The sequence below is a fragment of the Corvus cornix genome, chromosome 3 (genome assembly GCF_000738735.6).
Source record: "Corvus cornix cornix isolate S_Up_H32 chromosome 3, ASM73873v5, whole genome shotgun sequence".
Lineage (NCBI taxonomy): Eukaryota > Metazoa > Chordata > Aves > Passeriformes > Corvidae > Corvus > Corvus cornix.
In genome coordinates this window covers 18,235,915-18,252,330 of record NC_047056.1, presented here as the reverse complement: position 1 = coordinate 18,252,330, position 16,416 = coordinate 18,235,915, and the positions used below count along the sequence as shown (strand labels likewise).

The 16,416-nt window shown below is 41.9% G+C and overlaps 1 long non-coding RNA gene across 1 annotated transcript in view; it reads right to left on the bottom strand.

Moving 5' to 3' along the window:
• Positions 1–16,016, bottom strand: part of LOC109143816 — a 132,502-nt gene extending 116,486 nt beyond the window's left edge. The window contains exons 1-3 of the long non-coding RNA XR_002044192.3: positions 15,882–16,016; positions 15,414–15,483; positions 12,359–12,463 (exon numbers count right to left, since the gene is read on the bottom strand). This is a non-coding gene — a long non-coding RNA (uncharacterized LOC109143816). The remainder of the gene's footprint in view (positions 1–12,358; positions 12,464–15,413; positions 15,484–15,881) is intronic.
• Positions 16,017–16,416: the final 400 nt, after the last annotated feature.

Here is a 16,416-nt window from a genome sequence, read left to right as displayed (position 1 = left end):
TTGGACTCATATTTACCACTATCCTCCGAAGTTTCTCAGTGTTCTGAAGTGGGAGTAATCGTGTGTCTCCATTTAGGCCTCTTTGAAGCAATGACATTTAAGTGATTTCAGATTTTATGTAAAATACTTTGTTGTCTTTCTAGACCCTGCTTGTAGTACCTGAGCACACAGCAAGGTTTTGGCTGAAGATGTCCTCAGTAACTTTCCCTCTCAACTGCTCACTTTTTGGCTGTAGCCTATCGAAGTAGCTTGTGCTACTTCCTTCCCTAACCAGATGCAAAGGCAGAAAACACTGTGCCTATCTGTAGTGTTTCTTCAACCAGGTTTTTGTGATAACTTCAGGATAGCAGCCTGAGAGAATCATTTTCAGCTGCACTGCATGAAGCTGCTGAGGGCAGACAGGGATGAGCAGTACCATTTACACTCCAGCCATTACTGTCAATCAGTCCAAGTTCACTTTTGCCCCTTTTCTTTCAGACAGCACTAACTACTGGCTGCTCAGTTGGATAGTACAGGATAAACAAAAGTCTCATTTACAAAACTCAAATTATTTTGCATGCCATCCTTCCAGACAATCCAAAATACTCAGTTGGATGAGTTCTTGAATAAATTTCACACACGCTGATTATTGTCATTATTTATCCTCCAAAATATCTGTGCATTCAGAGGCCTCAGATGAGAAGAGGCCCCACTGCGCCCCACACCAAAACCCTTGCACTGGGACTTGGTGCCTACACCAAGGAGCACAAAGTGAGAATGAAGGGTGAAATCCATGAGCAAGTTAGGAAGTGATTTGCCATACAGCCAGAGTACAGCAGAGCCAGGACCCAAACCCAGCTCTCCAGAGCTCCAGTCCCAGCTTCTAACCACTTCCTCATTTAAGCCATTCCTTTTGGAATGGACCCCACCACAGTCTTTCCATGCTGCAATTTAAATTTCAAATCCTTTGCTGCATTTCATTTGAAATAGTCCAGTTTAGTTAACATTTCCAAGCCGCACTTGAACACACATGCAATTAGCAACTCTTTTATCTCACTCTGATAGCACAGTTTAAATAAAAAGAAAGACCCATAGAAATCTATAGAAAGATAGTTCTGCTGCTCCCTTGTGAGGGAGACATAGTAGTTCTTGCAAATAGTGTATTATAAAGACAGCTCTGTGTTTCCTGACACTGCCATTTGTGTCATATGGACATTCAAAATAGCACAGAAAACTGTGGGTGCATACAGGCTTAACTGAGAGCAAACTAAAAATGACAGTTTGGGGATCCATAAAACATGGTGGAGTTTTTCATATTTCCATCCTGCCCTTTTCCCCATCACTTCCATGCCTTTCATATCCTGGCCATAAGTAGCACTCTGATAAAGTCTGTAGTACAATTCCCATTGACTTACCATGCCAGAAGCCAATTTCCTGAAATACTGCAAGAAAATCTTCTCTTACAGTACATCCTCCATAACCAGAGAAATACTAACAATATACAAACTGTTCTAGTGGGAACCAAAGATGAAATCTCCCCTTGTCTCCCTGATTTTCATAACTTACAGCTTCACTCTGTAATTACAGTCATCCTTCAAGGCAAAACAGTCCTCTGCTTCCATACTCTTTTTCTCACCATCATCAAAAACAATGTAGTTCTTTAGACGGATGGACTAGTGTCAGAGGAAGAGGGACTAGTATAAGAAGAAGAGTGATTTGATTACATATAAAAGGGCTACTTGACAGTATTTTTAGCACTGGAGTAATGCTTTTTCATAAACTCATACAATAGATTAAAACAAAATGTCCACCATGATTTTCTTTACCTTGCACTGTACAAGGGTTCTTTTCTCTAGCAAGCCACTATAAAATACAAAAGACTAATCTGAGATGATGGCCCCAGTTTAAGAAACATCTTGAGTCAGTTCTTTTAGGTGGAAATCATTCTCCATTTACCAGACCATCTACCTGAGACACCCACTTATCATTTTTCTCCACCTTCAGGCAGAGGATACAGAAAAAGCAAGGCAGCATGATGCTACCCACAAACTGGGAGGAAGAAAACTGGCTTTCATAGCTTCCACAGCATTTTTAATCCGAGATTCTCAGACTACTCCAATTATTAAATATACCATATTATTAAATATACCATTGTACCTCATTGTCCAAAAAAAAAAAAAAAAAAGGAAGACAGATTACTTTCCAAAGCACACAGGATACCAAGATACTGGTAGAGTCCAGCAACACACAGGGCTGGCACTCTCAACTGCTCTCTCAGAGCTGATTAAACTCTCTCAACAAAGAAACAAAGTACAATGTATCATCTGTAAAAAGGTATAGTCACACTGGAATATGTCATTATAATCAGTTAAATTACTATTTACATTTGTTAGAGCTTTGTGATTGTTAGCATCTTACCTACAAGGATCATAGGGAAATATTTGATTAGTCTAATTTTGATTCATGTAATTACAATCAAGGTGATCTCTACTGCATAACTACTGAATACTTTGTATTTTCAAAAATAATACCAAATTTAGGTCTCTTTGGGATTTTCTGTGATTTCAAGCAGAAGATCCTACCTTTCCAAGATCTAGAAATCCAGCACAGGAGTGTGTTTTGACTTGAAGTATCACAACTTACATGTTGGACACCTGTTTTTGGCTTCGTCACATGCCATGCACAGTGCCCTGCAGAACTTTGGAGCTGACCCTGCAAAGCAGCATCTGGATTTAAGATCCTCTTTTAACAAACCAAACAACCATGACTAGAGCACTGAAAGACTAGCAGAATCGCTTGGTGCTTGCATAGGCCAACTATCAGCAGGAGAAAAATCTCATTCTCTTGTTTTTCTTGCCACCTCTTTACTATAGTAAGTTTCACAGGAGGGCTGAACGCCTCCCACCAGCTTAGGGACAGCAGGAGCTTCCCCTTTTCTGGTTGCTACTGCTTTTTTGACCAAAACAAAACACAAGAACTGGATGTTTTCTTGTGCCTATTGTGTCCAACCTGTGGCTCTTTCATGAGACACCTTAAGAAAACAAGTGCAGGAAAAGCATCAAGGGCAGTCTTATTCATTCTCTGTCCCATTCCAATAGCAATAGTACCCATAATTTTTTTCTCAGAAATTTATTTACCTTGTCCTTAAAAACCTTTCTGCCAGTAGTTTATGCAGCCCTGCTGATAGAAAGCTTTTTCCATAGACAGCTTTTCCCACTGGCTAATATAATATTCCTCTAGCAGAGTTTAAGCCCACCACTTCTTGTGCTGTGTGCCACACACTCCTCTGAGGCAGCCATTTTATTTTATGAACTCTCACAGCTCTGCAGCTATCTTATCTCTAGATTAAACATATTAATTCTTCCAGCATTTCCTCACAGCCTGTGTTCTCCAGATCTCCACTCACTCCACACCTCCATGTGGGGTCTGGATAGAGACAAAATGCTCCAGCTGCAGCCGTACCTGTGCCAATCACAGCAGCAAGGTTGTTTCTGGGGGTTTTAGGCTATGGTCTTGTTTATGTTACCTTGCACCACTGTGATGTCCTCAGCTGCTGTTCAGTTTGTCATTCACCATAACCCCATGTCCTTCCTTGAGAGACTCCCAGCTAGCTCTCCATTCATCTGCTCATCTCACACATAATTTATACCTTGTCACAGGACTCTGTGCCTCTCCTTGAACTGAATCCCACTTAATTCAAATGAATTCTTCTAATTGTCAGGATTCTTTTGAATGATAATCCTTTCATCCAAGTGCTTGCAGCCTTTCCAGCTGTGCGTGGCCTAGAAATGCAGTACACATTTTCTAGTTCCTCGCACAAATTACTGCTATATGAACTGACAGGCACCAGACCCACCACACCCTCCCAAGGAATCCCACATGCTGCATCCTCCCCATTTCACAGAAACTCACAGATAGCTGCTCTTTGACCCTTTTCCCACGAGACTATTCTCATTTTGTGTGTCTTTACTTTGCTTAGGTGAAGGCCATTCCAAATAGTATGAAGAAGCTCTCCTGGAGAGAAGATACAAGTTGCCATTTCCTTATTGACACTGCCTGCGATTCTAATGTGGAAGGCAATTGAGATTGTTGTCGTGGTTTGACACATTTGGCTGTATTTACATCTCATCATATTCAAGGTGGTTTGTTTTAAATTTTTCATCCCACTGTTCTTTTAAAAACTGAAGATGTCTGCTTGCCCCCCACCCCACTGCTTCCATTTTCAGAGCTGTTTCAAATGCTGACCCTCTCTGGAACCTCATCCATCCTTCACCAGCACTAACAAGTAACCCTTGATGGATTTTAACTGAATCAGCTATTCTCCTTTCAGCTCTAAATTCTCCAACTTATTCCCCTATTTTAACCTGAGCTGTTACCCATTCTCACCAAGGCTGGCTGTAGCACCTGCCTGATCATTGCTAAGGAATTTTTTTAAAATGAAATCCAAGGAGGAAAAAAAAACCTCAAAAACATTGACTGGTTGTCCCTGATATCAGCTTGTTGTTCAGACAGAAGCTTTGTGCTGATTTGCCAGCCAGCTCTAGAGAACACAACACGACCTTTCTTGATTACCCTGAAACTTCCTGCTGGCCCAGCTCCCACCACACTGTGGCTGTGCAAACAACCCCACTGGCTCCCTAACCCTCCACCTCCTCCACCTGCACGGTGTCATTCAGCCATGTGATTTATCCCACTCTCTCTGCCATGGCTAATTAAGCCATCTTTCTGATTGCACATAAAAATGCTCAGGTCATCCTGCTAGAGGCAAATATCTTTATTGAGAGAAGAAAAAAAAATTACTTCTAGAACAAAATCTCTAAACAAGCCATCTACTCCATGAGCCCAAAGTAGGATTTTTAGGAGACAGAACCTAATTCAACTGCTTTAATTTACCTCAAGCATAGGAGAATTAAGTCCTCCTGTTATTCCATTCCAGATACACTCAATGAAATTTCCCATAAAACAGTACATAAGCTGCTTTCTTCCTTGTTATATTTCCTATCTGTAGTTTAAGCCATTTACATTATTTTCTCACTAATAAGCAGATTTGTCAAAAATATGTTGACAAGTAATTTTAATTAGAAGAACTTTTTTTTTCAATTCAACCTTTCTTTCCAATCCATTTTAACCCTTAAAATGTGAGAACCAAAAGCTTCAAAAGCTTCACTGTAATCAGCATCTGATGTAACCAATAATCATGAAACCAGTGACCAAAAGTAAAAATAAAATTCTTGAGACAAACGAGGTAAATGGCCAGGAAATTTTAAAGGAGAAATGAGCTAAAGAAGTTAAATACCTGGCTTCTTGGTGTAATTACCTTTGTCCTCCTTCCCCACAATTACTTAATCTTATTTTAAATGAATTCCTCCTTACGTGCCTTCACACCTGGTTGTCAGCTTTCAGGAGCGCTCAGCCAGAAGAGGACACAAGGACTGCCACAGTTACTAATCCTTGGGTATAAACCATTGGTAGCACATTCATTTGAGAAGGAAAAAGGTGATGCTCATCTTTGGTGGGGGAGGGGGATGGCCTTTAGCTCCCATCAACAAGACAAGCAGTGAGGTTTGCTGTCACCTCAGAGGAGACATGGCACACCTCAAAGGACCACCAAGGTCTCATAAACTTCCTTTGATACATAGGTACCTTTGAAAGTTTCAAAGGGCCTTCCTGCAAAGCTCAGTGTCACCAACATCCTTGACACAGCACCTCTACTCTGCTGTATTAAATGAACCTCCCATGCCTATCCCCTCAGCAAGTTGTACAGCTAATACCAGCATTACAAGGAAAAAACCAGCATAAACTGACATGGAAACACGGATGGTCTAAAGCACAGCAGAACCTGTGTGTCCCTGCAGCAGCTCCTGGGAGAGCCCAGCCTGGCCGCCCTCGCCCCTGAGCAGGGAGCCGCAGGGAGCATCACACACCCAGTGTGGCATTAACCACACTGCAGCACCCAAGGGTAGGAAATCTTGGAGTACTCACTGCCTCCCGGCCAGCCTGGAGAGAATTTCTTGGCTCCATCTGGTGGGGAAACGAACTGCTTCTAGCTCACAAACAGCCATTCCCCTTTAACAGGGGAATGGCTGTTTTTTTCTCTGTTTTTATGAGAAGAGATTATTAAGGAAGACCATCTTCATTAACAGCAATTTTTGCTTCTCCTGGGAAAAACTCCATTTATAAAGATTAAAACACATCACTGCTGGCTGGAGTTACTTCCTGTGTATCTCCTTCTAGTAATATTTCAGCTGCAGACCTGTGTTTACCTTCACAAGTCCCAGAGAATTGAAACTACAGTCCTGAGGAACAGTCAGCTCTCCTGAGACCCCTAGTACCCTGGTGACAGCAATCATGAAACAATTCATGAACATCTCCTAGGCAGAAATGGAGCAAAGACAACACCTGCAAGAGAACTGTCTGCTGTAAGTACTGAGCACAACCATGGCGGAATCACTGGGCTCGCTTCCTGCACTCATTACCCAGGGATGTGGTTCTGCTTGGAAGAGTGGAAGGAGTTATAAATTGCCCTCCCACTGTGCATGTTTCCTCAATAAAGACCTTACCTAGCTCTTCCCCAGCGAGATGGATGAGAAGAAAATGAACTACAGTAGAAGCTCATGACAAAGAATTCAGCAACTCCTTGAATTTGTCCTTGCCCACATGTTTTAAAAATATATAAAATTTACATAGGAAAAAGGCCCAGTGAAAGACAGGAGGTTATAATAGATGGCTGGGTTTAAATTCATGATGGATTTCATTCATTCATCCCACTGACAGGCTTTGGAATAATTCTTTATCCTCTGTTGTCAGATTTTTTTATACTTGAGAAACAATAAAGGTCTAATAATTGAACTAAGGAGCAAGACAGCCCCAGCCACTTTGTCTATGCACCCCAGATAACGACAGGAGCAAAAAGAAAATATTTAGTTAAGTATCTTTGTCTGCAAGCTGGATGCAAACCAACAGCATTAATAACCCTCTTAAAGACAGACATATGGACCAAAGCCTAAGATCATATCTCTGTAATTGTGATTACAATAGGTTTCTAGTCACTGAAATATGTGTCCCAGTTTAACAAGATCCCTGCTGTCACCATTTTTTTGCTGAAGTTAAAGCAATAAATAGTTCTGCACTCTTGATTTCTGGTTTAAAAAAGAAACAATCCTAATGGATTTTCCAACATCAGAGTTCCCTTCTGTCCTTATCCTTTTTATTACATTCAAGTTAATTTATTACAAGACAAAAATATTCCTCCAACTCACAACCATCCACTTTCAATAGCTGTTACAGTGGGGATACTGCAACACGTGTATCAGACAATGAGGCCTGTGGAAAAGAAATAGATATGGACTGATTCTTGCTAGATGTTTCAGAGATGTTTCTTTTCCAGCCGCATGGCCGGGCTCTGCCAAGGAACTGCTCAATCACGGGACCCGAGGGTCCTTCTGCCCGCGCAGGGGAACACAAACCAACCAATGGGGAACGAGGCTGAGCAGGGGCAGGGAAACCCCGTGTCTGTGCCCTCAGGGCCCCTCTCCCAGGGCCACATGGCAGGGGGGAAGACCCCAAAATTTCACCCGTTAATTTTTAACAAAAGAGATTGAAAACTTAACATTGAAAACAACTGGATAAACATAAGATAACAAGGACAGTTTCAAAACAAAACAAGCCACCCTCCTGAGTCTCTAAATGTTCAAACAGATTCTCTGGAACATCTTAAGGCTGACAGAAGGGAGACTGGACTCTCTGAGCATGCTTTGTGGGGAAACTGAGGCAGGAGAGGGTTTCTTCCATTTTTACCTGTTGGAACTCTGAACAACAATAGTTAATTTCTTCCTTCCCCCTCTTCATCCCCCACTCGGCATTGGAAAGGGATTTTTGGGGAAACAATTGGCAAAAGCATGGTTTTGTGAGGGAAACCATGGGTGGATAAATGGATTGGGAATACAGAGGGGGTAATAGGATATAGGGTAAAAGGGAAAGGTGGGATTAGGAAAGGGAGACTGTAGGGGGGCTTATAATGGAGATATTGTCTAACATGACTACGATTTTTAGCATATATACTGCCTTTTACAGGAACACCATCAGAACCAGTGACCTCTGCTGCTTATAACCCTTTTCTACCTTGCACAATTTTGAACTCTATGACCTCTCCATCTCCCAAGCTTGGGATGTATTTTTCAGGGTTATTCTTTTTAATAGCACTTCTATGAACGAATACGTCTTGCTGGTTGTCACATCTCGTTATAAAACCATAATTTTGTTTAACATTATACCATTTTACTATTCCTAAAACCTTAGCTACGGTGATCTTTTCCTTTTTCAGGAAGGAAAACAGTGGCTGCTGTTTTCTGTCTCACTGTGTTTTTGCTTTCTCTTTCACTTGCTCCCATGTTGGAAATGCCAGGGCTGCTGGGGCCATTGGGGCTGCTGGGGCCATTGGGGCTGTTCGTGCCTGTGCGCTCTTTCCAGGGTTGCATTCCGGGCCACGCGGGCTGGGCTGGGCTGCACCGCTGCCTCTGCTCTCAGCTGCACTGCCGCTGCCTGGGGCCGTGCCCACGTCTCGGCCAGGCCCCTGAGCGACGACCCCCCACACCCCGCTCCAGCATGCGTTTTGGCTAGGTGCGGCTCCGCTCCACCGCCACCGCTGCCAGCCATGTGCCGCCCCTCTCACGGGGCTCGCTCCACCATGCGCTGCACGGGGCCGGGCGGCCACCACCAGGTTGCCCCGCTCCTGCCGCGCCTTGCTCCACTGCCAACACTGCAGCTCGCGCCGCTCCGCCCGCGGGAACTGCCTCGCTGCTGCTCAGAGAGCACTTGGTCCACGTGGTCTGGGTCACACGGTCCCTGAAGCAGTTTTAACTTTGCAAGGACACAGCTGACATTGCTCAACAGTCTCAGTAATTAAATAATATTCACGAAAATATTCTTCCATCGGCATATATTTTGACTCAGAAATTAACTGTGTCCAAACAGTCTTCCAAAAGTCTTTGGTAAGAATCAAGTCCCAAGAAACATAGAAAAAGTTCTTAAACAACCATGCCAGGAAGTGTTTCAGTTCCTTTTGAACTTGAATCAAGCTAAAATTTACAAATCATTGTTCAAGAATCTTTTCAAGTTTAAGATAAATGTCCATATGCGGTTCTGAGAGCCAAGAGTCTTTCCATGGTTCCTCCATAGTTTAGAGATGGAACAGCAAAACAAAAACAAGAAGAGAAATCCAGAGTTTACTCACAAATCAGTCGCTGTCCTTAGGGATTGGGGATCGTTCTGCTCACATTATCCACCATTTGTTACAGTGGGGATACTACAACACGTGTATCAGACAATGAGGCCCATGGAAAAGAAATATATATGGACTGATTCTTGATAGATGTTTCAGAGAGATGTTTATTTCTCCAGCTGCATGGCCAGGGCTCTGCCGAGGAACTGAGGCAATCACAGGACCCGAGGGTCCTTCTGCCCGTGCAGGGGAACACAAAACAACCAACAGGGAACGAGGCTGACCAGGGGCAGGGAAATCCCGTGTCTCCCCCCCCCCCAGGGCCCCTCTCCCAGGACCACATGGCAGGGGGAGGGACCCTAACAAATAGCAACTGTATTTAATTACATTTAATAACATCAACTTATTTCATTTAGAGCTGAGTAAAAATTGTTTCCTATCAAGCAAATCTACTCCTTCAGAATCTACATTTAGTAGTTATCCTGACCAAAATGCAATTTTTTAATTCCTGAAGATGTAGACTTAGCTCATCTTAGATTTGTCATAGCAAAATATTTTATCAAGGGAGATACTGTCCTTATTGTACAGGTGATGGGGTAGCTGAGGCACAAAGAGATGAAGTATTTCACCCCTGGAGGTGAAAATAATAACACAGCCCTTCTGATGGACTTCTGATGCATCACCATACCCCACAATGCGAATATAGATCCATCACACACTCTATTGCTAAAGCTGTTTGCTATGTAAAAGCTTCTCAGTTTGCAAAGGTTTCTATTGGCAGCGCTGAAAAAAAGAACAGATCCTGTTTAAATTCAGCTACACTTTCTGGTTGAGCTCACACGGTGGACACCCTCCTGGAAAAGCAGGGCTGTGCCTCTCACTTGCTCAATAAATGACAGGCAGCTGTTTATTATCCACGGTATCTGTGTTTCTCAGAGGAGACAAACTGCCTAACTATGCAGATATGAACTCATATGTGAACAGCAGTGATGAGTCAAATCATGAAATTTTACTTGTCTAACCTAATTGAATCTACCCAAAACAGTAATAACACTAAAGAACAAAAAAGGAATTTCACAGCCTCTGGTCCCTTTTTCATAAAAAGCTCAGCTCTGAGTGTAATACACCAGGGCAATATTTGAATGCTACAGTGCACAGATGCAGTCACACAGAAAATTAGAACTCTCCAAATTAAAAAAAAAAAAAAAAAAAGAAGCTATAGTACATAGCTGCATCAGTACCAGCTCAAGAGTGGAAAAGTACTTCATCTGCTTAGCCCCTTTCTACTCTGTTGGTGACGTCAGCCAGGCACTAATGAAAGCCCAATTAGCATATCACCTTGTGTGTTTGAATGTACAAGTGGAGCAGCTAATGATTCTCTTCTGAGATTTTAAAAAACCACTCAAGCTGAGCCAGAGCTGCTGCTTGGTAGGGAAGACTTAGCTTCACAACATACCCAGTTCCCTGTGCAACACAAACAAAGGTGCCAATGGCGGGAAAAAAACCCAACCCAGAGCAGACCCATTTCTCTGAGGAAAACAACACAAACTAGCTACAATTTTGAACAGCATTTTTTTTGGTCCACATTGTAGAACAAAGTTGTAATTCCTAACTGAGTTTGAAAAGTGCATTGACTATTTGCTGCCAAAAATCAGGGCACAGACCTTGGTGAGCTTTAGGAAAGCAGCACCCTTGTCAACACCCTGCCAATTTTCCTGTTGACAGTGACTGAAGAGCAAACAGCCATGGGACAGAAAATGCATCCTTCTGCTCTAAAAGAACATGCTGCAATTAGCCAACATAGAAAAGAAAGGGAATTTGCAAACCATTCAACTTCAGACATTGACTGGACTCACTGGTGGGGAGGGTTCTATGACTCCCTTTGGTCCCTATTTAGCCACCAGTGTCCAAGGGAGGGCGACAACGGATGGCTCTCATCCCATCCTCCTTACTTGAACACCCGCGCCAGCTGTTTGCTCCATAAGCACAGATGTGAGTGCTGCCATCCAGGGAGCCACAAGTCATTCTCAGCACAACAATGCACCAACTGGCACTGGATTTCGAATGACCAAAATGAATAACAGGGTGGAGATGAGGCGTGAGGTCAAAGAGAAACCTATTGAAGCACTGCAATGCTTCAATAGCATTGCAGAACAGAGTGAAAAGATTAAAGGCCTAAGTCTGTAGCAAGAAGTTGCCTATTAAACTTCCTGTACATGGACTGAAAGCAGGACCAGAAGCTCCTGCGAGACCTTAGAGAAATCCTAAGGGGCACCACTGTTTTGCAGCATTTGAGGGCTAGAAACTGAAAAATCTGTTTGTGTCAATCCAACAGCAATGACAGCGAAGTGCAGTGCTCTGAGCAAGAACTTCAACCTGACCTAGATAAAGATTATCTAAAAGAAACAGGAATTCAAGCCCAGAGGGACTTCTTTGGAGTCTCTGTTGAAGTGACAAGACTACTTATGAGGGTCAACTGGATTAGTAAAGTGCTGGTGTTGGTCATTCTGCCTAAATGGACAGAAATCAAACTCCAAGCGCAACAAATACACCAAGAGCAACCCCTCAATTTGCATACACCCCAAAAAGTTTCTGCCCACTCCCTACTCCCTTTAGATACTGAGTCTTCTGGCTGACCATGGCAGTCATAGGACACAAAACAGTCTGTGACCATCAGTGAATGTCTCACAAGCAGACAGAACCACAAAAGATTTTAAAAGGCTGTGTTAAATGAGAACATGTCCTTGAGTAATTTTCAGCCTCAACCCATCGTCTTACTCATAGCTGATCACATCAACATGTGCCAGGTTTTGCACAAAAAAGGCAAAATGCTAACAAGTCAAATAGCTAAATAATACTGCATTTAAGTCTTTATTAAACATGGCTACAGTGTATACAGATGTAATTAAAGCTTGGGCTTTGATTTGGCAAGCATCCTCTATAAATAATCTTTGTTTCACTGTTCTTTAACGTCAGTGCTTCATCAAACTCAAGAGATGTCCTTCAGTTTCTCCCCCACCCTTGGGATTATCAAATGTTTTATAGCTCTGCAAACCTTAGAATGGCCAAACACTGCAGCTGTAGATGAAAGGGAATTATCTTCAAGGTGCTTTGTCTCAGCAGCATCCTCATTTTCTTGCCTGGGGTGGGGACACTTACCAGAGAGCCAGGATGAGAGAGCACGGCCCCATTCCAGAGTGCAGAGTAAGAACACAAATTCGATATCACAGCTCCTTCCAAGCGGTGATCAGTCTTCTAAATGATCTATGGGAAAAGGAGACAATATTGAAAAACTTTAACACCGGAGTGAGCTACTTATGCCAAATTATATACTTCATCTTATCATTTCTCATGAGAGGTATTATTTTGCTAACTATGTCTAATGATTTTTTATGGTAGATATTCTCCAAAAGATCTTACGTTCATTCTCACAGCACTAAAAAGAAACTGTCATGTTGATCTAAGCCCATATTTAGCCTATGTACCAAATAAAGAGGGCACAAACAGGTGGTGATTAAAAAAATCCATACATCAACAGAAACATGTTTTATTTTCCATTCTGCAAAAAAACAAAATCCTTGTTTTCTCTGAAAACTTCCTTTCATTAAATCATAAACTAAAGCTGACCAGAAATATGAGTTGAGCTGACCCTTTTTAGCATTCAGTAAACTCAGTAAACAGCAGAAATCAGGAAAAGGAACACCAGATGCATAAACAACATAAAGTAAAATTGACATCTAATGGTATTTATTTCAATACTTGGAATAGCATCCGAGACCAGCATTTTTAAACAATCACTCTGTGAATTAGAATACAAGAGTGGCTCTTTTTGATCAGTCAGCAAATCAGTTCTGGCAGAGGGGTATTTAAACAGTGAAGCAATCCTAAATGGGTCTGATCTTTGGAAAAGTTTTCTTCCCAGTCTTACAACCTCAAAATCCCCCAGATATATCTGGACAAGATCAAAAGCAACGGCAGTAACACAACTGAGACAAACACCACGAGATCTTCTACCCAGAGCGATTTAGAAACGAAGTGTAAGAGATTTAAAGGTGCTGTTGTCGATTTTCAGGCCATTAACACCTGCACGGAGTGGGAGTGAACTGCTGCCGCATCCAAAGGCACAGGTTTGCATTCCTTATGCATCAGTAGCTCCAACTAAACTTCCAAAATGTCCCCAACGTGCCCTGCAACAACACACAGCCAGCTATACCCTCCGTTATTCTAGAGGAAACAAAATTTAAACGCAGTACAGTCAGCAGTTTCATCCAAGTAAAATGAAAGGAGAACTGAGCTTTCTCTTTCAAAACTGACAAAGTGATTTGCAAGCCGTAATGGAGAGTTCCTGCTTCCCCTTCCTGGAGGCTGGATAATGCATCTGCACGGGGAGTATCTGGGAATCTAGAAGTATCCACTTCTCAAAGACTGCTACTTAAAATGACTAATCTGAACCAATGTAACTACACAATTGATTCTTTATTTGCTTCCAGTGGTTGCCCTTATCGACTTACAGTGTACTACTCTTCTAAAAATCATAGAGTTCTTTGTTTGCTTCCAGAAAAAACACTTATTTCAGATAATCTTGCCTCCACAAAGTTATTTTTCAATTTTCTTCAGTCACTGCTATGCCTTCAGGAATGTCTGATTACCCATAAAATGCCTTCTGACAGCTCAGATTCATTACTAAATTACCACATTTAAATTTTTCATGTGCACAGGGCAATTACTGTTATGAATGACTGCCAGCAACGTTTCACTAAATCGGAATTAATTTTTAAAGGATTCTAATTGCCACTTAGATGCCCCTATAACTCTTGTTTTAAAGGCTTTCATGTCTTTTGGTCATAGCTACCTGTGTTCAAGACAAACATGTTCCCTTTCACATTTTATATCATTGAAAATCATTTACATCAGAAACAAAGAAATATGAAGCTGGTGGTGCTACATAAGCAGATAGACTGCACAGTAGAAATGATTCATAGCCAAAGCCTTGAGAATGAATAATTATCTGTAACCCTCACTCGAAGCTCTTGCTTCAAGTTACATTATTCATTTGGGTTTGGGCAGGAGAAATTAATGAATTCCAACTTGACAGACACCTTAAAAAAATTATAAATTTTTCAAGTAGTTGGGCCAAACTAAACCTTTAATATGTCCAGTGAAAGAAAAAACAGAGGTACCAAAGGAGCGGCTCTTTCCCACTGAAATTTTTAAAAGCACAGATACAAATATGTATTCTGAAAGGGCAGGTGAGCTTTAGATTACACCACTAAGATGGGCTGGAGCTCTGATTGTCTCCCAGTGGAATGTCACCAGGAAATTTCATTAGCACAGTCTATTTTTTATGCCAAGGTTGCTAATGAAAGCGATAAACAAGATCAGAAATAAACTAATCATTGATGTACTCCCCCTACAAACTCCAGCTGGATGTTTCTCTTTCAAGTGCCACATTTTGTGCACTTTCTTCATCCAACTGCTTGCCCATTTCAGAGATTTTTCTATTTTTCTTTTCATTTTCATTGTTCACTGTTGGTTTGGAGAGAGGCATCAAATTAAATATTCCTTTGAAAACCAGATGGATTAATGCTTCTTTAATCCTTTTATCTAGAAAGTCAAAGATCAGGATAACAAGAAAGAAACAAAAAAGGGTGTCTCTACCATGTCTTCTTGTGCACAAGGAGTGAAGTTTTTACCACTGAGGTCTAAGGCAGAAATTTGAAGAAAGTCCCATCAAAAGGCTGATGTTGAAAAACAACCTATAAAAATGTCTTGTATTTCTTAAATTATATGTGAAGCAAATACCCCATTAAACTCTAAGACTCTTTGATTACCTTGCTGGTTTTCCTGCTGGCTGACTGCAGAAATGTGGGCAATCCAGTGAACTTCATCTCTACCCTCCTTTTTAGTGGAGAAGGGAGAGGGGAAAACATGTGGCAAGCCCACTTCTGTGAAGATTTTGAAATCTTCCGATGAATGTTCTGCAAGCCATTTTTAAGCAATATTAATCTTCTGCAACAGCAAACCAATTTCACTGTGACCTTCAACAAAGGCCAAAGCCTCAGGGATGGTTGCCAGCAGCAAGTTACACTTCGGTATCCAACCCTGCACAGGATCCAAGAGGGATTTTCATCTGCATCTGAACTCTAATTAGCAGCTCTCAAAGCTGTGTTTGATAGCTTTATTCCAACATTCAGTATCAGCCCTTAATACTTACCTACTGTCCAAAATACACAGCCACGGATGAAGAATTGCTTGAAAAAGGTGAGTCCAGCAAAAGCTGCCACCTGCAAGAAATATGCCATTGTATCACAGAGGCAAGGACAGGTCAAACCAGGCTGAAGCTGAGCCAAGGGAGCAGTAAACTGCCAGTGTTATTCCCTAGCTCTCAGTGCTCTCACTGACCTAAGTAGCTTAATGAATCCTGGTCTTCTGATCAGACCCAATACAGCTGAGCTGGGCTCTGGCTTCAGCCCTAGTGGCATGCTTAGATACAGATAAATGGTATTTAAGTGTTGTGGAATGATGTAAAAGAATTCCAGGTTGCTAAGAAAACAGCTTGTGTACAGGAAGAGTTGGGTTTTTCCTCCCCATACATTAGGGTACATCTTAGCATTTCTAAGATCCTCAGCATTTTGCAAATCTGAGTCCTACCCTAAAAACTGAAAGAGTTTGAAGAACCTACCTCAACACAGTCTCTTGCTTTCTCTCTCCTCCAGCTTCCCACTTTAAATTCCTCCCAGATGAGTCATACTGAATGTCTGTCCAAAAACTTTGAAGGTTCTGTCCCTCTTACTCTGAGAAAAGAGTTTTTCATTGCAAAGAACACCATTTATGCCAATTAACACCTTGATAACCATCCTACCAGAAAGTTAATTCAACAAATTTGCTAGGTTTTCCCAACTGCAATGGTAACTATTTGAAAAAGAGAGGTTGTTCCCTTTGCACTGTCAATCACGTTGCCCAGACATTAAAATTAACTGCATACATGTATTTCTTAAAAACATAACAGTGACAAGAATAAATGCCAAACCTGAATGGTGCCTGTCCTCATTCCATGAGGGGACCACTTCTTCCCCACTACACATGGAGTGTAGCAGACTGTCCTTGGCAGAACAGAGTAAACAAGAACAAGGAGTGGATGCTGGGGTTTACTTAAGAGCTTTTACCCAGCCCGATTATCTCACATGCAGTCACTTGCTCTCCTCCAGGCTTTACAG